Genomic DNA, 27,315 nt, shown 5'->3' on the forward strand with positions numbered 1-27,315 from the left:
CGTCCCTCTAAACTTTCAGCTCAGACAAGGAGAAGACTGATCAGAGATGCAGCCAAGAGGCCCATGATCACTCTGGATGAACTGCAGAGAACTACAGCTGAGGTGGGAGAGTCTGTCCATAGGACAACAATCAGTCTTACACTGCACAAATCTGGCCTTTATGGAAGAGTGGCAAGAAGAAAGCCATTTCTCAAAGATATCCATAAAAAGTCTCATCTAAAGTTTGCCACAAGCCACCTGGGAGACACCCCAAACATGTGGAAGAAGGTGCTCTGGTCAGATGAAACCAAAATCGAACTTTTTGGCCACAATGCAAAACGATATGTTTGGCGTAAAAGCAACACAGCTCATCACCCTCAACACACCATCCCCACTGTCAAACATGGTGGTGGCAGCATCATGGTTTGGGCCTGCTTTTCTTCAGCAGGGACAGGGAAGATGGTTAAAATTGAGGGGAAGATGGATGCAGCCAAATACAGGACCATTCTGGATGAAAACCTGTTGGAGTCTGCAAAAGACCTGAAACTGGGACGGAGATTTATCTTCCAACAAGACAATGATCCCAAACATACAGCAAAATCTACAAAGGAATGGTTCACAAATAAACGTATCCAGGTGTTTGAATGGCCAAGTCAAAGTCCAGACCTGAATCCAATCGAGAATCTGTGGAAAGAGCTGAAAACTGCTGTTCACAAACGCTCTCCATCCAACCTCACTGAGCTCGAGCTGTTTTGCAAGGAAGAATGGGCAAGAATTTCAGTCTCTCGATGTGCAAAACTGATAGAGAAATACCCCAAGCGACTTGCAGCTGTAATCGCAGCAAAAGGTGGCTCTACAAAGTATTAACGCAAGGGGGACGAATAATTTTGCCCGCCCCACTTTTCATTTTTTTATTAGTTAAAAAAGTTTCAAAAATCCAATAGATTTCGTTCCACTTCACAATTGTGTCCCACTTGTTGGTGATTCTTCACATAAAATAAAAAATTTATATCTTTATGTTTGAAGCCTGAAATGTGCCAAAAGGTTGAAAAGTTCAAGGGAGCCGAATACTTTTGCAAGGCACTGTATCTTATAAAAGTATCTTTTAATACAATCTTTGTACAGTCTGAGGATCCTTGTGATATTTTGAGCTCTGGTTGAATGATAAGTGTTGCAGTTTAAATAATTTTCATTGTTAGAAATTATGAAACGCTCTGTTAAAAACAAGGGGTTTTTTATGTCTGTTATACTAAAAGAAAATGCCCGACGAACTACAGATTGGACAGTTTTTCAGTGCTTGTACAAACGATGGAATTGTTCAAGTAAATGTGCTAAAGAAATAAGAAAAAAAGTATTTTATTCCTTTATACTATTGGCTAGCTAATGTCCCATCCTTGTTAGTTAGATCAACGAAATGCTGTGGTGTTACTTTTTGTCGATGAAAAAATAAAGTATGTTCATTTACAATCCCGGTTACAAATAATGTGGACCAGCGTAATACTTTGAGTTTACAGCTTGTCCAAGGTCATTCACAGGTAAAGGCTTTGATGCATGAAATATTTCAGCATAATTAAAATATTTATGATAAAGGTAGGTTGTGTATTTTTGCCCAACTGAGCAATCTTGCTTTCATAAAATATACCAATTTCTTAATGACTGATAATTAACATGCTGTAATACAAATTTAAAAATAATATGCTGTAATACAAATTTACGTTTAAATTTAAAAGCTCAAATGCTGTACATGAGAGGTTAAGCTTTATTGGCTCCTCCTGGCGGTTTTACAAGGTGATTCCGGATACTTTCCGGCATGACGTCAAATGTTATTTTTGTTTTTTTTCATGTGAATTTCATTATTTTATTTGCTTTGGCAACACTGATTGTACCCATCGGTCATGCTAATAAAGCACCTTGAATTGAATTGAGAGAGGGGGGGGGCAAGCAAGGGAGGGGAGGGCGAGCGACCGAACGAACGAGAAAGAGAGAAACACCCAGGGGTGCAGAACCAGGGAACTATTTACATATTAAAACTATTTCCCAAATTTAATATGTGCTTTTCTATATTTATTGTCAATTAATTGTCCATAATAATATTGGCAAATAAATAGAAAACTGTCAAAATGAATATGTGCATCTATCAAAACACAGTAATAACAAACATCAGTATAAACTATCACAAATTAATGTCCTGGTAGATATTATCTGTGTTTATAAATAGCAACAGCAATGGCTTAACCTAAAAAAAACTTAAGCCATCTGCTATAAACCTAACTGCTTTTGGGTCCAGTGTAATTCATTTTTTTTTTGTTAGGTCATTGCTCACTCATCAGATTAGTCAATAAAGGCACTGTATGCTTCTTTTTAGTATAGTCATTTTCACAGCAGTGTAAATGCTACAAAAATACTCCTCTTTTTTAATTCTAAAAGGTTCATGATTGGTCATTTTTTTTCATTCCAAAGGGAGATCTTTGAAATGGTGATCAATAATGCAACTATGTAAAATGTTAGCTGTTAATAACACAGAAGTTATATTTTATATCTTGCAGTATTTTATATCAATAAAGATTCACGTTTTATGATGGCTGCCATTATACAAAATTATTTTTCATTGCCTTAAGCACAGAAGAAAAGCTATTTTCACCAAATACCTATGCCTTTGTACAATATGAAAAAAAATCTGAGAAAGTCTACAAAATAATAGACATATTTTCCAATATTTTAGAAGACTATATTTGACATTATGTATGGCATTTTGAAAAACTTTTTTTTCTGATCTGTTCATTAAACCATTCCACCAAACTCTTTCAGTAAGAATAATTCACGGGGAAGTGAAAAACAATGTTAAGTTCTATGGTTTGATGCAGTTCTAGTTACTCTGTTATAATTTTAAGTGGTAGGGAAGCTGACATTGTTGTATTGTCAACATTGACCTGTCCAGAGAAGCAGATGGACTCTCCTTAGGTTACAGTATGTATTATAGATTAAGGCTTTAAGGTTTTAGGCTTTGACAAGTCATCTTATTAAAAGTCTTTCATATTCTACGTTCACATTTCACATTCTGTAACACAGGTAAATGGAAAGACTTATACCATATGACTATCAAAATCTTGCACACTTAATTTAAAAAGCAGTGAGGTTTCACCTAACAGCAAGCAAAGGCTGCACATCATTTAACTGGATCTGGTTTTAACTCATGATTTTAGTAGAGAATACAGTATGTTCCCCCCTTACCAACTTCCTTTTTTGAATAAACCTCAGTTATGATACATCTAATAATCAAAGGGACCAGCAACTGGAGGGTACTGATTGAAGATTATGAGCACATACTGTAAAATCTGTCTGTTAGAGGCTGACAAGTGACAGAACATTCCAAAGATGGTACATCATTCAATTCCCAGTTGTAATTTGCTATTATTAAAATGATTCCAACACTGGCTAGCACTGTATGCCAGAGGATACTAAAAGTCTTTTGATCAGTCCTGACTGTGATCCTCGTGCTAGAAAGAATAATCAGAAATCTTACTATGAATCTAATTAAGCTAGCTATGCTTAGGCTGGCTTTAAAGAACATAGAGTTGCTAAGCAATTAATGCTTTGATAATTCAAAGGGAGAATTATTTTAGTGATGTTTCATAGGGAAGGCAAACTTTTAAAGCATGCATTAAAATAATTCAGAAGAAGATTTGAACACTATCCAGCAGTTCAGGCATTTTTCACTTAGTACAAGAAATAAGTTGGCTTCAAAGAATAAAAACATCCTGAGCTCATTTATGTTTCAGAAATAATGAACACCAAATGATAAAAAAAATCAAGTTGTCAGTTTGTTGAAAATGTTTATCATTAGGTTGATGTCAACATACAAAATACAAACAATATTCATTATGATTAATTGTGGAACTCCAACAAAATGCATGTGCAAAGTATTGTTGAAAGCCATAGTAAGAACAAAATTTATTTAAGTAATAATAGAAATGGTTATAATATACCATAGCAATACTATGAAGAGGCAAATGATGGAAAAGGTAAACAAAAAATAAAGCTAGCTAATGCTGTTTTGTGCCAAAGTGATCTACTTATATTAAACATGTTCTCAGATTGCCTAGCTGCAAATCTATTAAATTTAAATTGACTGTTGCCTTGTAAATTGTAAAGTAAATCACCTATTAACATGAATATTGAATACACTCCTTAGGTTATTGTGGACCCAAGACCCAAGAGCTATGCTATTGCCCACACCACAGTACTACCATCATACTGTACCACACGTTAATATTGATTCTGGTGATCAGAAGGAGTGTTATTCGAATAGAAAAGGTTTTGTTGTAGTGCTTTAGCTTGTAAGGAGATAGTATTCTAAACATTTGCTTTTGAATTGATATATAAAAACTGTATACATATAATGCAAAGAATACTTATAGTCTAACAAGTAGAATACTTGTTAGACTATTAGAAAATCAATTTTGTGCACAATACATTCTTGTAACTATTACAATATATTGAATAGTGTATGTGTTATGTGTTTAGCTGTTTAATAAATAAAAACCTCTTCCTTAATTTTATTTCAGGGTTATTAGTCAATACAGTACTATATTAATGAACAAACAGCTTTGTGAGTTGTGACTCTACCATGATTCCATATTTGAAAATGAGCCAGTCCCAGTTGTACAGAGCATTATTGTACCTTATAATACATCACTGGCTAAATGGATCATTATTTGCTAGCCCATTAGCCAAGTTTTATATTTAATGAAAGAATAAGGACATAAAAAGGTTGCAGATAAAAGGAGACATTTCAGGGCTGTCTTGCCCATTTGGTTAGTAGCTAATTCATCCAAAAGTCTCACCCAGCTGTTCCTTAAATGGATCAGCTTTCACAACATGGCTGGACAGTTTGTTCCAGGCACCCAAAAGATAAGATCTTTCATGCATGTCAAAATTCATTCCTTCTGTCTGAATGTCAACTTAATAAATGCACCAACAAATCCCCATATCTCATGGAGAAGGTAAAATATTGAGGAGGGTGATGTTGCATCAGTTCAGTGAGTAGTAGCAGAATTTACAAGCATTATTCCACACATTAATTTCCAATGGCTCAGCTGGAAAAAAATACAGTGTAAACCAAAAGTTTTCAACATGGGGTTCGTGATACCTGGATGTCCTTAGAGACAGAGGGGTCCCCAGAAACAAAGGAAGACTTCTCAGCCCTGTATGAATAAACAAAATGGATAATTTCTGAGTTTACTTACTGAATATAGGATCTGTTGACCTGCAGTTCTACATGTAATAGCTAGCATTATTATAGAAATTACAGACTTTATTTTTGTTTTAGAGGGATTTCTTGAAATGAGGCCTACTCAAACAGAAAAGCATACAACCCTCTACTTTAACCAAATCAATGCAAAGACAAAAACTACACTAATGTGTTTAGTGAACTACAGATCCAGCGATTCAGAATGTGCGAGGGATGCTGCAGTAGTTTGCAGTCCAGCCACTTCATGAGACTGCACAAGACTGGGGCACATTGCAGTAGAACACAGCATTTTAGAACTTTTCAGTTATGTGAGTGCGCTATTTTGTAAAACTGCCAGGTGGAACTGTGAAAGCTGATCATGGTGTGTGAAGTATTTCGGCTGTCATCAGAAAAAGCCCAGTTTTGAATCCCGCTCAATGCTGAGGAACAATCTTTTTCCAATTATAGAATTTAAATTGTACACTCATTAGACTTGTATGGTGTATAATGATAGCTAAATATGAAAACATACACAACAGTACTCCAGCCTGTTCATAAATATTTTATGCATCAAAATCTTTAACATGGTGACTTACGGTGCCTTATGGTTTTAACGTGCTTGTTCAGGCATTATATAGATAGTATATACTGCACTTCATAAAAAGTTACTGTATAATGTTTTCTCCTTTTCTAAGAATATCTAGTAAGAACACCACTTGCTGTTGTAAAAGAAAGTTTTACAGATTTAATACCACTTGATAGTAAAATTAGTATGGAATGGTTTAACTAAGCAGTTAAAATATCCCAAGTAGTTATTTTTGGAAACATTCATTTTTTTTGTATAACAAAAACTTTTATTGTCCTTATAGTGGCAATGGACAATGGAACGCTCATGGACTGTAAAGTAGTGTGCTGTACCCAGGTGGTTCAAAGCCTGATCGGCGAATTAATTTTGGTTTGTTTCTTACATAGCCAAATACAGATGCAGCCATTCAAAACAATCGGGCGATACCGCATTATTTTGCGGTGCGCTAGATGCAGTGTACCACAAGTTACCATATTAATAACGTAAATTCTCGCATAGTGCCGCATTATACCACGTGGTACCACAAGTAAAATAATAGTATCCGGAATCTAAGCAAGGTGGAGCTAATAAAGCTCAACCTCTCATGTTTGAGCTGTCGCCATTAAAGTCTTTACCGAAGGTATTACTGATAGTATTAATACTTTATAAAAGTAACACCACAGCATTTCACAATCACGCATTTGTTTCCAGTACAGTACAGTAATTTTTGAGAATCTCTGATTCATCATGCCTTTCACATCCTCATAAAAGATACTGATTTAGGAACATAAACATATTACTGTATGCAAAGTGTACTGTATACAGTATGTACAGTATATGTATATTTAATGTCTTTACTGTGCCCATTTAAGTATTGAATATTTATATGGAATTTTACCACTGAAGGGAAATCTTAGTAGCTGAGTATAAAAAGAATAGGAGCATACTGTAATGCGTGTGAAGGCCATAAACGATATTAATTTTGAAACATAAACATACAGTATATGGCTGGTCTCGGTACTTTAAAGAAAACATACACACCAGTATTCCATTTCTCCCTAAACATTTTAAGCATCGAAGTCTTTAACTAACGTGATACCGGAGTCAACAAGCATACTTTTAGGATTTGATTAAAAGGGAATATAATATGGAATCACGTATCTAAAGAAATTAATAGCAATATAATTATATTCGTTTACCCAAACAAAAGAATCGTACACGTTGTACGATGTCTGTTGATAATGTTTCTGTAGGGCTTTTTCAACACTCCTCATGTGACAGATAATAAGCCATATACAGTAGGTACTGAATGAGGATGAGGATTTTAAAGTTGACTCGAAACCTGATAGGAAGCCAGTGCAAGGACTTGAAGACAGGTGTAACGCATCCCTGTTAGGATTCTCGCTGTCATATTCTGAACATATTGAAGATTGCTCAGTGTGGATTTAATTACCCCAGTGAACAGGATGTGCATTTATTAATTCTAGAAAAAAAAAGCCTTTCTTGATTTCTCTAGTTCCTAGTTTCTCTAGTTCCCTTTAAAATAAACTATTATTCCACAATGCAGAGTATTACATGGCCAGTATTTAAATTAACACAAGCAGCTTTTGGGGATTTAAGTGTTGGCTGAGTTATTGCAGGATAAAAGACTAGAGATGTTGGTAAAAAAAAGATAATATTGGGAAAGTTGAGGAATACACTGATAACAAGAACACTTCCTAATGGGGTTAGGCATACTTTTGATGAAGATGATGAAGTTAACAGACTGTATGTTTACACAGATACTGAAATGAGGATTGTATTTAAGATTCTGTGTAGTTGCTAGCATTGAACTGTGTTGGATGCACATGAATTGATGGAATGGGAAAACATAGCTGATGCTGATCCACAGAGCCAGCATATTAAGATGTTTATAATTAGAGTCAATTTGTTTAAATAACTAGGTATGGATACTGATGTGCAAGAGAGATGGAAAGGCTGTTTCCTTAAGCCAGCACTATAAAATATTTTATTCTCAGTGAGATGCTGCCATTTCATAGTGGGTTTCTAACACTGTCTATAGTTCCATCCACACAGTGCCTTTACTTCCATCCATTTTCTAATCTCTTTATCCAGTACAGAGGATTTGGAGCCTATCCCAGTAAACAACGGACACAAGGCAAAATACACCCTGGACATAGCACCAGTCCATCACAGGACAGACAGACACAAACACACACACCAGGGCCAGTTTTCCCATAAACCAATTAACCAACCAGTATGTTTTGGAGTGCGAGAGGGAGTCATCTCACACATATGGAGAAAAACCATGTAACCCAGAGAGAACATGCAAACCCCACACACACAGGACAGCAGAAATTGAATCTAGGACCCCAGTGCTGCAAGATAGCAATGCTAACTACCTCACCACCATTTGAAATGGATTGATATTTTAGTTATCTTTCTAGCTCACAGGTTTGCATGCATAATTTAATTTTGAAAGCCACTGAGACATCAGGTTGTATTTATGAAAAATAAACAAAACATAAAGCATACTAACAACTGTGCCATCCTACTCTTTGGTTAACACATTTTATTATTTATAAACAGTTAACATTGTTAGCAAAATATTTTTAATGATATTTTATCCTATTTTTTTCTTTAGTTTTGTATTTTACTTATTATATGATAGTCAGATTTAATGTATATTTAAACAATGAAAATATATTTTTACAAGATGCGAGGAAAGTGCAACAACTTATTACAGTGCTAAATTCAATATTATTGATTACTAATAGTTTATGCTTACACCTAAATTTCTTAATTAGACGTATTTAAAACAGTGACCTAAGTGTAACATAACATTCAGAAATACAACTGAGAATAGTTTTGTGGTGTTTGTATAGATGGAACGTTTCTAAAATGTATAACATAACAAAATTAAAGACGATTAAAATCTGTAATCTTTTAAAACAAAGTTTCAGCTTTGTCTAAGGATGGTATCCAAAAGTAGTTTAAGTGGTGAGAAAGCTGTGCTTAATGATAATTAAGGGACTTAAAAGTAAAAAGAGATGCTTCATATTGCCTAATTAATTTTAAAAACTAAGTTATAAATGCAGACGCGATCAGTGCCATTAAGCACTCCAGGCAGCAGAACGTTCATTCTATACTGCTGAGCTCTGCGCCTCCTCCCTCTCTCTGTGCTGCGCCGGGTCTAAATATCTAAACATATGTATCTATATAGCAGGTAGTATCACTGTATTCCACTTTCTTTGTAAACACTGAAAAACAGATTCACAACGCGACGCTGTGTCACTGTGTAAAAAAAAACAGATGGAACACCCTGTAGCGGCAATGCTTGTTAATAAGACAGAATTAAGTGTTGCTGTGCTTTCCCAAATGAGGCCCCATCTCTCTCTTCATCTCTGTGGTGCAGCCACAGAGAAACTAATCATGCAGGCTGATTTAAAGTGTTTACTTTTGATAAGGGACAGCTCCCAAATGGGGATGCACTTAGCTAAGCCTGGCTATCATGATCAATGGTCATCCACTGGTGTCTAAAAGTCTACAAGATTCCAAGGGAGAGCCTCATCCAAGTGGTTTACAACCCCAAGGTCAGAGGGCATGGTTATTCATCGTCAGCCAATCAGGAACTGGTAGGGCAGGTTAACCCACGTGGGTCTCTGATGCCCATGAACCTTTCAGCCAGTGAACAACCTGCAGTTCCTCCAGGTAAAAATTCTCGCAGCGCACCTCCTGAACATCCTGAGACTCAGTCCGGACCACCATGAAACGGCCAGTGTGTCTGAGTGCCAGAACTTTCCTTTGTTCTAAAAGTCGAGAGCGGAGGTTGCCAGAGAGTAACCAAAAGATCCTCCCGAGGTTAGCATCAGCAGCAAGCCTCGTGAACAGGTCAGGACTGTGGACAGCTGAATCAGTATTCAGAACAAGTGCTTCATCAGGAACGAACCGGTCCTCTTCCTGACCTGCTTGGACCCACAGTCATTTTTCTCCTGTGCACCAACTTTGCTAGTTAAAGCCAACACTAACTAGCCAGTCTTCAGAGAGCAGCACGGCAGGAATCTAAATCAAAATGTGATTTAAATCAATATAAATGTTTATATTGTAACGCATACTGTACAGCCTCCATTTCTCTATAAAAATTTAAAAGATCGTTTGTGCAGCCTAAGAGGGGGGGTCTGCTCTCAGTGACAGCTGACAATCCTCCATACACTAAAGTATATGAATGTAATTATATCGTTATTAATTTCTTTAGATGCACGATTCCATATTATATTAGCAGAAAAGCTTAAAACTACCACTTTGTATACACGTTATTTCACATGTTAGTTAAAGACTTCGATGCTTAAAATGTTTAGGGAGAAATTGATTTTTTCTTTAAAGTACTGAGACCAGCCATATACTGTAATACTGTATGTTTATGTTCCAAAATTAATATTGTTTATGGCCTTAACACACATTTTGCTCCTATTCTTTTTATGCTCAGCTACTAAGATTTCCCTTCAGTGGTTAAATTCCATATAAATATTAAATATTAAAACAGGCACAGTAGAGAAATTTAAATCTTTCTACGACCGACCAGTGCACCACGAGTGCCCGTGTCGGTCAATCAATCACGTACCGCGGTGATGCGCAAGGAAGTAGCCAATTACCCGCGGTACGTGTCTATGCCGCGCACCTTTTTGACTTCATATACAGTGGTGTTAAAAAGTGTTTGCCCCATCCTGATTTCTTATTTTTTTGCATGTTTGTCACACTGAAATATTTCAGATCATCAAACAAATTGAAATATTAGACGAAGATAACACAAGTAAACACAAAATGCAGTTTTTAAATGAAGGGGGAAAAAAAATCCAAACCTACATAGCGTAAAAAGTGATTGCCCCCCCTGTTAAAACATAAATCAACTGTGGTTTATCACATCTTTGGAAAGTTAAGTTCAATTTCTCTAGCCACACCCAGGCCTGATTACTTCCACACCTGTTCTCAATCAAGAAATCACTTAAATAGGACCTGCCTGACAAAGTGAAGTAGACCAAAAGATCCTCAAAAGCTAGACATCATGCTGCGATCCAAACAAATTCAGGAACAAATGAGAAACAGAGTAATTGAGATTTATCAGTCTGGAAAAGGTTATAAAGCCATTTCTAAAGCTTTGGGACTCCAGCGAAACACAGTGAGAGCCATTATCCACAAATGGCGAAAACATGGAACAGTGGTGAACCTTCCCAGGAGTGAAGCTCAGTTAAGGTCAGTGTTCATGACTCCACCATAAGAAAGAGACTGGGCAAAAATGGCCTGCATGGCAGAGTTCCAAGACGAAAACCACTGCTGAGCAAAAAGAACATGAAGGCTCGTCTCAGTTTTGCCAGAAAACATCTTGATGATCCCCAAGACTTTTGGGAAAATACTCTGTGGACTGACGAGACAAAAGTTGAACTTTTTGGAAGGTGTGTGTCCCATTACATATGGCGTAAAAGTAACACAGCATTTCAGAAAAGGAACATCATAACAACAGTAAAATATGGTGGTGGTAATGTGATGGTCTGGGGCTGTTTTGCTGCTTCAGGACCTGGAAGACTTGCTGTGGTAAATGGAACCATGAATTCTGCTGTCTACCAAAAAATCCTGAAGGATAATGTCCGGCCATCTGTTCGTGACCTCAAGCTGAAGTGCACTTGGGTTCTGCAGCAGGACAATGATCCAAAACACACCAGCAAGTCCACCTCTGGATGGCTTACGAAAAACAAAATGAAGACTTTGGAGTGGCCTAGTCAAAGTCCTGACCTGAATCTGATTGAGATGTTGTGGCATGACCTTAAAAAAATGGTTAAGGCTTGAAAACCCTCCAATGTGGCTGAATTACAACAATTCTGCAAAGATGAGTGGGCCAAAATTCCTCCACAGCGCTGTAAAAGACTCATTGCCAGTTATCGCAAACACTTGATTGCAGTTGTTGCTGCTAAGGGTGGCCCAACCAGTTATTAGGTTTAGGGGGCAATAACTTTTTCACACAGGGCCATGTAGGTTTGGATTTTTTTCCCTTAATAATAAAAACCTTCATTTAAAAACTGCATTTTGTGTTTACTTGTGTTATCTTTGTCTAATATTTCAATTTTGTTTGATGATGTGAAACATTTCAGTGTGACAAACATGCAAAAAAATAAAAAATCAGGAAGGGGGCAAACACTTTTTCACACCACTGTAAATGTAATCAATGAGTAATTTAACTTTAAATTTGGATGAAGAAAAATATTTCACACATACTGTCTGGTCTCATACTGCACATACAGTATATGTATACAATATGCATCACACTGCTGTTCATAGGCGTGTGCACTGCTGTTTCAGTATATCTGTGCATCTGACTTCCTTTGATTGTCGTGTGTGGAACAGTGGATAGTGAGACCCAGGGGGTAGGGACGTGTTGTCCAACTTTTGGAATTATAAAAAATAAACCTTTGTTGAGTTTGCACAAGAGACAAAAGGTACCTTTTGAGAAGTCATGTACTGCTTGCAAAGTAGCTAGTTTTCACAAACAGCTAATTTTGTTTGGAGAATTAAACATCTGTCTGTTCTGTAGCTTTAGTTTTTATTTAATTGAGCAGAAAATCATCTTGCTCTTGTTTTTTATTATAAATGGTATGTGAAAATTGAGTGAGCACCGGGGCAAACATTGAGATTACTGAGATGGATAATTTTAGTAAATATGTTGATATGTCTGGATTTTCGGTTTTACGAGGCAAGATAAAACTGTATCCAGCTGTGATTTAGCTATGTGACACAGTTCCTGTGAAGTCACAGTGTAGTGGCCATAGAGTGTTAGTTTAAATATAACAGTGTATTGCTGTGATCCTGCAAGTACGTTTTTCAAACGTTTGTAATCGCTATTCTTGCAAATACATTTTGTATTGTTATTCAGTCTGTGTGTTAGTTGGTGGGCAAACGTTCGAAGTGAAAATTCTTCCACGAGGAGGGTACCTTTAGAAAACGGCACCAAACTTTTTCGGCTCTGTATTTTTCGACTGTTAAGCTTAAGGAATGCTTAAGCCATTCCTCTTTGGCACTTTAGTCATAGAGGTTACATTTACAATTCTGTTCCATTTTTCTTTTTTGGGGGAGACATCAGAAAGCTTTAACTGATGCCTAAAAATGTAGCATAATGCTTTCTCATGTTATGAAGTTGCTTACACCTGGTATCCGCTTTATTTAAAAACTAAGGTATCTAAAAATGCAGCCAGGTCCTGGATATTGTTTAAATAAAAGCTGTGACAATTTTCACAAATCAATATCTATTAAATGCCTGTGGTTTGAAGGCTCTGTGTCATTTAAGATATTGACATCTGAAAAATCATTGTCTCATAAATAGGAATTTTAATAAGAGAAAGGTTATGAAAACTGGAGAAAACAAATGATTCTGAAATATAATAATGTATCTGATAATTATTAACAATATTATTTTATTAATACCAGCTAATAATTTCAAACCGCTTTTATCTTTTTCAGTTTCAGTGGTCTTTTTAATACCATTTTGTTATTCTCGATTATAATTATAAGAATATACACTATTATCGTTGTTGCTTTTGCTGTACCCACTGTGCTTTGAGCTTTGAGATGCCTACTTCTTCAGCTACCTTGCAAAGAAACTCATTGGCCTGCTTTTTGTCTATCACTTAATAAAAATGTCAATGTAGAACATGTTATTTATTACTGTGTGTTTATTTTGGGTCTTTATATTTACATTTATAATGGAGAGTCCCCACTATTCAGTGTACTGTACTGATGAGCTAATATCTGGGAAAAGTTTCTTTCTTTGAATCAAACACACCAAAATACTGAAAATTGAAAAAATATGCCAGGAAATGTGATAGATGCATTAGCAAGTCAATGCAATTCTATTAAAAAGCAGTGTGTGATCTCTTGTCCCAGCCTCAGGAGCAGACAGTGAGTACAAAGCAAGAACTCATCATAGCAAATCAACATGTTCTGTTTTTCAGTGTGCTAATAAATACAATTTAAAACATATTACTTTCTCTGCAAGCTAGCCGAACACATAGGCGACTCAAAGCCCAGTGGGTACAGCAGCAGCAGCAACAATAATAATTTAATAATCATTTTATGAAACAACTCAGGATTATTGTTAAATTTGTCTATTATTATCGAATCCCTCAACTCAACTTTTTCACTTGTGGTTAGTTTGGAAACATCTTGACATGTTCCTTTTAACTACATTACTGTAGATAATGTTGTAATAGGTAATGAAACACAAAGAGTTTGTAATGTTGGGTGCTGTGAACAAGTTAAGACTTTGATACAGTACAAATAAATGTATTTCCCACAAGCTATATTGTCGCAGGATGTGGGCCATTGAGGCAGTAACACGCTGTGATTGATTAGGTTATGTTGATTTACAGGATGTTGTCAATGTTGCCTCTCACTCAAGGGTGGCGACTGCAGTTGTTCTAATGAATTCAGTCTAGCAGGAACAATCAGTAACAACGGTCACACCCAAGTCGTTCAGGAAGCAATTAGGTATCGATACTTGGAGCTGTGAGGAGTCGCTGAGCCAGTTTTAGCCAGACCAAGGGAGGAAGAGGGAGAGCTGGAGAGTGAACAAAGAAGTGATAAGGGCCCATAACACCTAGCTCAGCACTCCCACACCCCTCAAACAACACAAGCTTCCTCCTGGAAAAATACTGGGCAAACCTGATTCTGAAAGGGACAGTGGAAAACCCCCTGAGAGGGATTGGCTAAAGAGAGGGATAAAAACACCTGAGACAGAACAGAGGGGGCTCCCGATTCCCACTGGACCCTGGAGATGACACAGGCAGCACAAAGGAAGCTGCAGAGTGCGAGACCACGGAGGTACTGTGCATAGACTTCTAATACCTGAAGGCAAGGAACTACTGGTTCAGTAACTGACGACCACGGGAGACACTGGCATTGGAACAGAGGTACTGTACAGAGACTTTTAACACCTGAAGGCAAGGAACAAGGAAACTGGCACAGCTAGCCAATTCAAACTGTGGGGAATGTAATACAGCCCGCAGAGGATTTCTATTGTTACCTGAACGGAGACTGGGGAAATAGGACTGGGTGATACCCCTCTCCTTCATCGGAGACTACTAGTACTAAGTAGAAATGTTCGAGTGGCCTCTCTTCAGTATTTTACAGGAAAGACTGCTGCCCCTCTGTATTCATTATGACCCTGGGAAGGACCTCTTGCTGCTGTGAATGCTGTTTTTGTTGTGTTTTTGGGTGATAGTGAATGTGAATGTAGTTGGAAAATAAAAAGGGCACTTATACAATACAAATGCTTGTTGCTGGTCTGTGTGTGCATTGGTGATTATGGGAGATAAAAAGAACTTGTGGTAATGTAGAGGGGCCCTAGCACCCCACTTGTATTGCTAGGTGGCGTAGTCATACATGAGGCAGGAACATTCCTTGCCCAAAGGGTTCACCTTGCTGTGACAATATTGTAGTGGCTTTAAAACTATACAGCATCGGGCTGTATACATGTGGCATGTCTTTGTTCAACTTTCAAAACTACAGTACGGAAAAAGGAGTTAAGAAACAACAGGACATTTGATATCTAGGTCTAGATACCACCCTCTGTAGCTGGTAGCCTCATCCTAGACCAGCAGACCCCAGACTGTTAGGATTGACAACCTCACCTCCAACACGCTCACTCTAAACACCGGTACCCCTCAAGGCTGTGTGCTCAGCTCACTGCTTTACTCCCTGTTCACCCACAACTGTACTGCCAAGTTCAGCACAAACACCATCATCAAGTATGCTGACGATACCACAGTCATGGACCTGATTACTGACAACAATGAGACTGCCTACAGGGAGGAGATAAAACAATTTGCAGACTGGTGCCGAACCAGCAACCTATGTCTCAACATCAGCAAAATCAAAGAGCTGATCGTTGAATTCAGGAGACAAGGAAAAGTCCACTCCCCCATCTGCATTGAAGGGTCTGCAGTGGAGATGGTGAATAATTCCTAGGTATTCACATCTCTAAGGACCTCACATGGTCACTCAACACCTCCAGTCTCACAAAGAAGGCGGAGAGCATACTGACCAGCTGCGTCACAGTCCGGTATGGCAACTGCACCGCATCTGACCGCAAGGCACTACAGCGGGTGGTCAAAACTGCCCAACAGATCATCGGCAGTGCCTTACCATCCATCCATGAAATCTGCAACACCAGGAGTTTGAAAAAAGCAACCAAAATTATGTCTGACCCCACTCACCCCACTCATAACTTGTTTATCCCCCTACCATCTGGTAGAAGGTTCTGGATGCTCAAGTCACACACAACTAGACTCCAAAATAACTTCTTCCCCAGAGCCGACAAGCTGGTGACGCCCCCACTCCCTTCCATCATACTGTGATCTCTCCTCACTTCTTCCTGTACCCACAATGACTGTACTCCTACACCACTACATATACGACAATTGAATGTAAGCCGAAATTGTACTTAAAACTGTACTAGCTGTACTATTTATTAATTTTCGCCATATTATTTTTCCCGCCGTATTATTTTTGCACAGTTAGCCAAATTATTTTTGCACTGTTTTTGTCCTGTTTGTATACTTTTCTCTGTTTGTGTATTTGCACAGTTTTTGACAATTTTGCACTGGCACCATACTGTTGTTTACATTGTTATTGTATTACTGTCTATTGTCTTGCCTTCTGTTCTATTTATATACTGCACCTGAGAGACTAATGAGAAACACTTTTCACTATACTATGCACCCGTGTAAGTATAAGGACAAATAACGTTAAATTGGATTGAATTGATTGCTGATTGCCTTATGTTAAAGAGCGACAAACACAACAGAGGGCATGTTACTGAAAATGCATCCCCACCCCCAAGCACTGTCTATTCTACATAACAAACACAGCAGGTTATAACATTTCTAGCCTTTGTGACAAAGTATTTGTTAACGACGTACAGAGCTGTGTTACATAAAGTGGCTACAATGGAATACGTAAAATTAAATTGCAAGCTGAAAATAAAACATTTAACGTGTCTCCTCTATAATTCTTCAGCTTACAGATCGTCCAAGGTCATTCATTATTAATAATATTTATAATATCTTCAGTATCGCAATAAAATTGGAATGTTTTTTAAAGTGTAAATCAACCTATCTATTTTCTAACCGCTTTATCCAGGAGAGATAACAGTCTCACCTACACCACTTGTTGTTTTGTTTACGATTCTTCGAGCCTTCAAAATGCTTCAAAATGCTTTGACTGAGGCTTAAAAAAGGAACGTAATGCGTACCGTGGGAAAAGAGCTGTTGAGCACAGAACATCTTTCTGACTTCGAAAATGTAGTTTTCACATGTAGTTTATTCTTATACAGTGCCTTGCGAAAGTATTCGGCCCCCTTGAACTTTTCAACCTTTTGCCACATTTCAGGCTTCAAACATAAAGATATAAATTTTTTATTTTATGTGAAGAATCACCAACAAGTGGGACACAATTGTGAAGTGGAACGAAATCTATTGGATTTTTGAAACTTTTTTAACTAATAAAAAAATGAAAAGTGGGGCGTGCAAAATTATTCGGCCCCCTTGGGTTAATACTTTGTAGAGCCACCTTTTGCTGCGATTACAGCTGCAAGTCGCTTGGGGTATGTCCCTATCAGTTTTGCACATCGAGAGACTGAAATTCTTGCCCATTCTTCCTTGCAAAACAGCTCGAGCTCAGTGAGGTTGGATGGAGAGCGTTTGTGAACAGCAGTTTTCAGCTCTTTCCACAGATTCTCGATTGGATTCAGGTCTGGACTTTGACTTGGCCATTCAAACACCTGGATACGTTTATTTGTGAACCATTCCTTTGTAGATTTTGCTGTATGTTTGGGATCATTGTCTTGTTGGAAGATAAATCTCCGTCCCAGTTTCAGGTCTTTTGCAGACTCCAACAGGTTTTCATCCAGAATGGTCCTGTATTTGGCTGCATCCATCTTCCCCTCAATTTTAACCATCTTCCCTGTCCCTGCCGAAGAAAAGCAGGCCCAAACCATGATGCTGCCACCACCATGTTTGACAGTGGGGATGGTGTGTTGAGGGTGATGAGCTGTGTTGCTTTTACGCCAAACATATCGTTTTGCATTGTGGCCAAAAAGTTCGATTTTGGTTTCATCAGACCAGAGCACCTTCTTCCACATGTTTGGGGTGTCTCCCAGGTGGCTTGTGGCAAACTTTAGACGAGACGTTTTATGGATATCTTTGAGAAATGGCTTTCTTCTTGCCACTCTTCCATAAAGGCCAGATTTGTGCAGTGTAAGACTGATTGTTGTCCTATGGACAGACTCTCCCACCTCAGCTGTAGTTCTCTGCAGTTCATCCAGAGTGATCATGGGCCTCTTGGCTGCATCTCTGATCAGTCTTCTCCTAGTCTGAGCTGAAAGTTTAGAGGGACGGCCAGGTCTTGGTAGATTTGCAGTGGTCTGATACTCCTTCCATTTCAAGATGATCGCTTGCACAGTGCTCCTTGGGATGTTTGAAGCTTGGGAAATCTTTTTGTATCCAAATCCGGCTTTAAACTTCTCCACAACAGTATTACGGACCTGCCTGGTGTGTTCCTTGGTCTTCATGATGCTCTCTGCGCTTTCAACAGAACCTTGAGACTATCACAGAGCAGGTGCATTTATACAGAGACTTGATTACACACAGGTGGATTCTATTTATCACCATCAGTCATTTAGGACAACATTGGATCATTCAGAGATCCTCGCTGAACTTCTGGAGTGAGTTTGCTGCACTGAAAGTAAAGGGGCCGAATAATTTTGCACGCCCCACTTTTCATTTTTTTATTAGTTAAAAAAGTTTCAAAAATCCAATAGATTTCGTTCCACTTCACAATTGTGTCCCACTTGTTGGTGATTCTTCACATAAAATAAAAAATTTATATCTTTATGTTTGAAGCCTGAAATGTGGCAAAAGGTTGAAAAGTTCAAGGGGGCCGAATACTTTCGCAAGGCACTGTATGTGTGAAACAGGAAATACAAAAAAGAGAGTTCTGGACCACCCCGTCTCAAAAATAGGCCTTTTAACCAGTGAAAACAAATAACTCTAAACAAAATTACAATTTCAAACTACAAGCAGTTTGAAATTATTAGTTATTAATCAATTCATTTGTTAATTAATATCAGATAAATTATTATAGTTCATTTTCAGCTGTCTTTTTAATACTATTCTGTTGTTTTCAAATATAATTATAATATATACGATTTCATTTTAAGGCTTGTTGTAAAGTCTTGCCTTTATATGCCCCATTTGAATGAATAAGGTATTTTGACAGGTATTAAACAGGTTGAACTGCTTATTACTTCCAATATTGACAGTATACATGTTTGCCCATTCGTGTTGTTGATCTAATTTAACTTTGAACATGTTGTGATATTTAGAAATACCAAACAAATCAATATTTTGTCCATAATATTTAATATTTTAGTATTTTTTAAAAGAAATGAGTATTTGTTAAAGAAAAACTCATGCTGTGAGCAGGATTCAAACCCCAACTTATGCCATTATGCCAAAAAGCCTCTCAGCTGAAAAGGGCAGGTAAAAGGTTACCAAGTAATCACATGTGAATGAGTCATATTGATGTAGATGTTTACGAAAGAAAGTGGACTATGGTAATACTTTGAGCTATATTAATATACTTAGATCCTTCAATTAATATTATTAATTTCTTTAGATACGCGATTCCGTATTATATTCCCTATTAAGCAGATTCTAAAAAGTATGTTTTTTTTACCGTGATTACGAGCGCAAGAATTCATAGCTTTTTATAATGTATATAAACTTAGAATAGAACGAGCACAGAAAAACTTTCCCAAAATAACCACAGTAAGTGACTGAGTAAAAGACTTTGATGCATAAAATGTTTATGTTTATGAAGAAAGTGGTAACTCTTGTGTATTTTTTATATAAACTACCACTACCAGCCATATACAGTTTTTAAAATATATTTATATTCCTAAATTAATATAGTGTATGATGTTTAGAGACATTATGCTCAGCTAACACAATTTCCCTTTAGTTATAAAATTCCATATTAAAATTCAATATTAAGCGGATTTAAACACGTACAGTAAAGAGATTAAATGAAGCAATTGTTTCACTAACAACCGATGCACCACAAGTGCCACCTGTCAGTCATTTTGGCCAGCCATTCAGGTACTGCGGTATTCTCCAGCATTGTGAAGATAATTTTGTGTGGTAAGGGGTTTTACTGCGCATTCTGAATGGCTGCATCTGTATGAACCAATATGAATAATTTCACTGGAGTGCTGAAGCTCCATCCATATGCTGTTGGACAAACTTCCTTTTAATTGCTCATCCTAAATAAAAAACAATATTTAAAAATAATAAAATGGTTAATTATTTTCATTTTAAATATTATTTAATAAAATAGACAGAGGCTCCCCAAATGGCAGCAAACAATAATGATAATTAGTTGGCTAGGGCTCTTTTGGCTTCAAAATCAGGAATCTGGAATTGAGCAAGCAGTTTAGTCAATAAGTAAAATAATTATTCATAGCCCGTAACTAGTAAGTGATTTCTCCTGAATATGACAAAACACAAAATACACTACACCAAAACATACAACACACAAGTTCATATATTTACAGTATGTACAGACAATGTATTTCAGAGGCCTAACATCCTAATCACCCAGAAAACCCCAGATTGCTACTAAGTTTTAAACTCTTAAATAAATCCTAAAGAGGCCAAAATAAGAGATATGCTGCCTTCTTAATAAATGGAATACAAAAATGGAAAACAAAAATATTTTACTGTAGCTAAATCTCTCTCTTCAAACTCAGATGCCACAAAATAAATGGGAGATTATCTCTCTATTCTTAAAATACACCCACATGCAGGAAATACCACTTTTAATAAAGGTATTGTTTACTCAGGAAACCCAAATTCTCTAAAAAAACACAGAATAAAGATCACTTTATTAGCCGTATACAATTGCATTGCATTAGGAATTTGTCTTTTCGCAAATAGTAAGCTCTCTCTATCAAGGTCCAAAGAGGTTTTGTTTGCATGATCATGAAATAGGGGGCTTGCTTTCTTCTGCTCTTTTTTATCTTCTTTGTGGTCTTAATGTGATCTTACATGATACTGTTTCTGGACTGGTCCTTGACAATCATTAACTTGACAATCAATAACTTAATCAACTAGGTAAACCAAGGTTAACTTTTTGGTCAGCAAACATCTTCTCTGCTTTGAAGCTGGTAATGTTTATACTGCCAATGTCACACACTATTTAATCTCTTAGAGACACTTCCTATTCACCTACTATATAGCTGCAACACTATATTCCAACAATACTATACATAAATGGCAGCTTTCACTGAATGCTACACATACAGTTATCATTTCAGGAACCTCACAGTCTTTGAAGTTAAAACTAAGCAATTGAGCAAAACAAGCCTCACCCTCCTTCCAAGACAGTTGCATCTTTAAGTAGTGTTATTATGATCTTGCTCCACAGAAAATCCGCTGATTACAATCAAAGAGACTGACCTGTTAATCTTAAGAAACAGAATCACTTTTTACTAAAAACTGCCATAGCAACTTTGAGTTCCACGTAGCAAAAAGGAAATAATTTTAAGTCTCATTTGAAATCTGCTAATTTGAATAAACATTCATCCCACACACAGCTGTGCCAAAAAAAAACTAAAGGTTTATAGAAGGTTTTAGGTTAATGACCACTTGGCTTAAGAAAATAGAATCTGTGCTGTCCTCACAGTTTCCCTTTTATATTGATCTTCATATTCATTAATCTTTTTCATGAATAATTTCGCTCGTTATCGAGTAAAAGAAATGCATACTTTTTAGAATTTTATTGTTACGGAATATAATATGGAATCGTGTATCTTAAGAAATTATTAACAATATTAATTTAAGAATCTAAATATATGTATTTATATAGCTGGTAGTATTACTGTAATCCACATTCTTCGTAAGCACATTTTATTTTTAATTTGACTCATTTACGCATGATTCTAAAAAGTATGAGTTTTTTTCACTTAACGCGCAAGTATTCATAGAAAAGGTTAACTAACTTAACTTTGAACGTGTAGTGATATTTAGAAATACCAACGAATTCAATGTAGTGTCGATAATATTTACTATTTTAGTTTTTCAATGAAATGCTTATTTGTTAAACGAAAATGTATTATGACAGCTGGGCTCAAACCCTGAACCTCCAACATGTAAGGCACATGCCTTAACCATTACACCAACACACCACGTCACAACTTAAGCTGTAGCTGAAAAGGTTATGCAAAATGTCTTCATGTAATCACTGGCGAATGAGTTAAACTGATGCAGACAGTTATAAAGAAAGTCGACCACGGTAATACATCGAGCTTTCAGCCTGTCCAAGGTCATTCATTATTAATACTATTAATAATAGCTTCCACCTGGCGATTTTACAAGGTGCTTCTGGCTACTATTATCATAACATGCGGTATGATGCGTTATGATGCCCCGTGCCTACTGTGTCTTGATGCAGCGTACTTCACGCATTTTGAATGGCTGGATCTGTATATCACATATGTAAGTGAATGTATAATTTAATATATAATCTATATTATATATAATATAGAACAAATAACCCTATAATGTAAAACAAATTCACCATGGAAGTCATAAATGTATTTCTGTCTTTCCAGCAGGCTCCTGATGTGACAATATTCTATCAAGACTATATACAGTGGGTATAGAAAGTCACCGCCCCCTTCCAAAATGTTCACCTTTTGTTGCCCTAAAACCCAAAAAGAAGACAAAATCAGGCTTTTCCAGTTTTATTTACAATTTGTACCTTGCAACATCCAAGTGAAAAAAGAAAGCAAATTTTCTGGAAAAAAAGTAGAAAAACTGGATAAGAGAACACCCCCCTAAGTTAATACTTGGTGGAAGCATCTTTTGCTTGAATTACAGCCTTGAGTCTGTTTGTTTACATCTCTACCAACATTATACACCTACAGATGCAGCCATTCAAAACGTGTGGGTTATTTCGCGGTACACTGCGGTGAGCACAGTATCACGCGGTATATCGCGTCATTTGACATCATGCCAGAAAGTATCCGGAATCACCTTGTAAAACTGCCAGGAGGAGCCAATAAAGCTTAACCTCTCATGCACAGCATTTGAGCTTTTAAATTTAAACTGTGCCGCTGATCATGTTAATCATCAGTCATTAAAAAGTTGGTATATTTTATGAAAGCAAGATTGCTCAGTTGGACAAAAGTACACAATCTACCTTTATCAGAAATATTTTAATTATGCTGAAATATTTTATGCATCAAAGCCTTTACCGAAGATATTACTAATAGTATTAATAATGAATGACTTTGAACAAGCTGTAAACTCAAAGTATTATGCTGGTCCACATTCTTTCTAACCGTCATTTTAAACGAAAATACTTTTAGTTTTTTCTTTGACAAACACCACAGCATTTTGTTGATCTAACTAATGAGGACAGGGCATTAGCTAGCCAATACGATAAAAGAATGACTTTTTTTGCTAATTTCTTTAGCACATTTGTACAAGCACTTGGAATCTGTCTAAGCCCTACTTTGTCAGGCATTTTCTTTTACTGCAGAGGACATAAAAACTCCCTTGCTTTTAACAGAGCATTTCATAATTTCTAACTACTAAAATTATTTAAACTGCGATATTTATTATTCAACCAGAGGTCAAAATATCACAAGGATCCTCAAGAGCACATCAAAGATTGTATTACAAGATACTTGTATCAGATACATGAGAATCCAGGCTTTTTTTATCAACGCTTTCTTTTCCGTATACCAGATATTATGGAACCACTTCAGAAGGGTTTCAGCCAGTTAGATTTCAGGAATCGGTACTTTAAAGAAAAAATACACACCAGTATTCCATTTCTCCCTAAACATTTTAAGCATCGAAGTACTTAACTAACGTGAAATAGCGTGTAAAAAAGTGGTAGTTTTAAACTTTTCTGCTAATATAATATGGAATTGCGTATCTAAAGAAATTAATAACGATATGATTATATTCGTGTACTGCGACAGGGCTGTTTCGCCTCTCTCTTCATGTGACTTCCCCAGTAGCCCACTGGTCTATGGGCCTGATTACTAATCTACAGGTTGTGTGTTCAAATCTAACCGGTGCCGTGACTTTTCTTTTAACAAACATTTCTTTGAAAAAATAAAATAGCAATATTATGGACAATAAATTGACTTATATTTCTAAATATCACAACAAGATCGAATTTAAGTCATTTTTGATAACAATAAATAGTCACCTTCTTCCCTTCTGACAACGGTCCCTGCTTCTATTGCGTGCGTGCGTGCGTGTGTGTGGTGGGGGGGATCCCCTTAGATCTCCCTTCAGATTTAAAAGGTTATTAATCTTCGGTGTCACATCTTACCAGTGCAGCTGATCTTTTGCTGCCTGGGTCAACTATTATAAAGCTTTAGAGAACTTAACATTTCTATTATCAACAAATTGTAAATATGACGTTTACATTGGCATTATTAATTTTTCACATGGGTGTATGGAGGATTGTCAGCTGTCACTGACCGTAGACCCCCCTCTTAGGCTGCGCACACGATCTTTTAAATTTTTATAGAGAAATGGAGGCTGTACAGTATGCGTTACAATATAAACATTTCAATTGATTTAAATCGCATTTTGATTTAAATCGCTGTTACGACCCCAAGTGTCTAGGGGTAAAGGGGTGTAACATTTAGGATAATTCTTTTGGAAGCAGGGGGGGTTTTGGTGAGAAGCGCGATAACAAGGGTAAGGAACTAGAGTGGTGCTAAAGGAAAGAAAATAAACAAAATGGAGCTGGCTAGGACAGTGAGGGAAAGCTAATCTGACTACAAAAGAAAAACCGAAACACACGGTCTTCGGCGTCTTCAACACCTTAGCTAACCTGCACTGACTACCCAAAACCATACAAGACAAATGGCACTCACCCGTACTAACCTAGTGTACTAATACAAAATCAACTAATTGTGTAAAGTGTACCCAACAACCTAAACTAACCTTATATACAAAAGTTCACACAAAAACACAAGTGAACCAGGAATACAAATAAGGGAAAACAAGAGTAATCAACAGGAGCAGGGTACAAAAGAACACAAAAGTTGAATATGTAACAATGGGGCAAGGTAATGACAAAACAAGGATGAACACACAAACAAACGAAAGTACAAAGAAATGAACAGAAAACCAACAACACAACAAAGCTGAAGCTATACGAAAATACACACACAATGCAAAACAAACCAACAAACGAAGCCAAAGCAATAACCAGAAGTGAAAGCGAAGCGATAACCAAAACCAAACAGGACCGAAGTCAAACGAAAGGCCTTTTCTTCGTGAAAGCCTCCATGATAAATAGTGAATAAGATGTGTTGTGATTGGCTGAGAGCTAATTAATGATGACATCATACTGAAACAGTGGAGTGATGGTGGGCCAATGGGGAAGGGAGAACAATCAAGGGTCAGCAGTGTGGAACATAGAAAAAACACACACACAGAACACACAATAGGACGTAACAATCGCAAACGCGCGTTTAATTATATGTGTTATTTTAATCATAATCAGACAAATGCAACATAAATTGATACAGTATCTTTGTCTTCTAAGTATCTTAATAAACTTTCAGCATAGCTTTCTCACTGTTTAGATTTATTTTTCTTGGTATTTTGGGATCAAACGTGGAAAGATTAGATTGTAATCGTTTTTATTTTTTAAATACGTTTTAGAAAAGTGTAATCTATACTAAAAAACTGTACACCACCTGCTATATAAATACATATTGTAATACTTTGGGGTTTGGATAGGACTGACACAAGAGCTCAGACTTGTGGAGTTAAATGAAGTGAAAGCCTTTATTTTTCTTCTCCGTCACCACCTGCCAGCCCAGCTCTCCCGTGCCCCCGCCCGCCAACAACGCGAGCCAACACCGCAAGCCAACACACCACCCGCGTGCCCGAGAGAGAGAGAGAAAAGAGAGAGGAAGACCCAGGGGTGCAGAAGCAGGGAACTATTTACAAGGAAAACAGATACCTCCCCAGACTGTACGGCCGCTTCACTGTGGGACAGCTGCACTGGTCAGCGGCGTTCCTAAACCCCGCCCTGACCACCACTTTCACTCCTATCCTGCTCTTCCCCGCGCACCCCAGCCGGGCCCTCTTCAGCCTCTGCCCGGGGCGAATGTATATTTAGATATTTAGACGCGGCTATACAAACACCACAAACTATTCTCGATTGTATTTCTGAATGTTATGTTACACTTACAGTAGTTCACTGTTTTAATTACATCTAATTAAGAAAGTAATGTGTAAGCATAAACTATTAGTAATCAATAATATTGAATTTAGCACTGTAATAAGTTGTTGCACATTCCCCAGCATCTTGTAAAAATATATTTTCATTGTTCAAAAATACATTAAATCATATAATAAGTTAAATACAAAACCAAAGAAAAAACAGGGTAAAATATAATTCAAAATATTTTGCTAACAATGTTAACTGTTTATAAATAATCAATTGTATTAACTAAGGAGTAGGATGGCACAGTTATTAGTATGCTTTTTGTTTTGTTTCTTTTTCATAAATACAACAGTAGTACCTGATGTCTCAGTGGCTTTCAAAATTAAATTATGCTTGCAAACCTGTGAACTGGCCTGTGATACTGGCTATGTAATACCCTGCATTGTGGAATAATAGTTTATTTTAAAGGATAGAGAAAGCACAGGAAACAGGCAGTTAGATTTATCAGATTAGTATGAAAAGCCATTTAGCAAAGAGGGAATGAGAAGAGTGACAAACTAGTATACTTTAGATCTTTTTTTCTGAACCAGGGAAAATCTGATCATGTTTCTCTATAACAATAATAAAAAACTTTATTTTACATATCACCTTTAAAAGTGGCATCTCAAAGCAATACAGTAGATGTAAAAACAGTTAAAAGGACCACAGATTACAAAGTAAATACCCAGACAAACGCAAACACGTTTTTAATAAAATGCTTTTATTCATTCAGCAGAGAGAGAGAGACATCCAACAGAGAGAGACACACACACCGGTTTTCATTGACAAAAAGTAATTGTTTTTTTTACATTCCTCTTGTCTAACAGGAATGTTTTGTTTGTGGACAGACTGTTTGTGGACAGACTTTCTCAGACTCACATTCCCGAATGTCTCCTACCCCGGTCAACAATCCTAGGAAGAACAAGAAACAGCCTGTTAATAAAATTGTTGCAATTTTGTTCGGTCAGTTCTTCCTCCCAGAATTTATAGATCACATCAATCAGTTCCTGCTTTGTGACGGGCTTAGCAGTTTTCCGAACATAGTCTTTCTATGTTCAGAAAACCATCTAAACCATCTAAACCATCTCTATCGGATTTAGATCTGGGGATTTGGCTGAAGTTTTCACCCAGTTCACTCCTTCTGCTACAAGCCTCGCCCTTGCTGCTGTGTGTTTCAGATCGTTGTCTT

Source organism: Lepisosteus oculatus, chromosome 9, assembly GCF_040954835.1.
Source record: "Lepisosteus oculatus isolate fLepOcu1 chromosome 9, fLepOcu1.hap2, whole genome shotgun sequence".
NCBI lineage: Eukaryota > Metazoa > Chordata > Actinopteri > Semionotiformes > Lepisosteidae > Lepisosteus > Lepisosteus oculatus.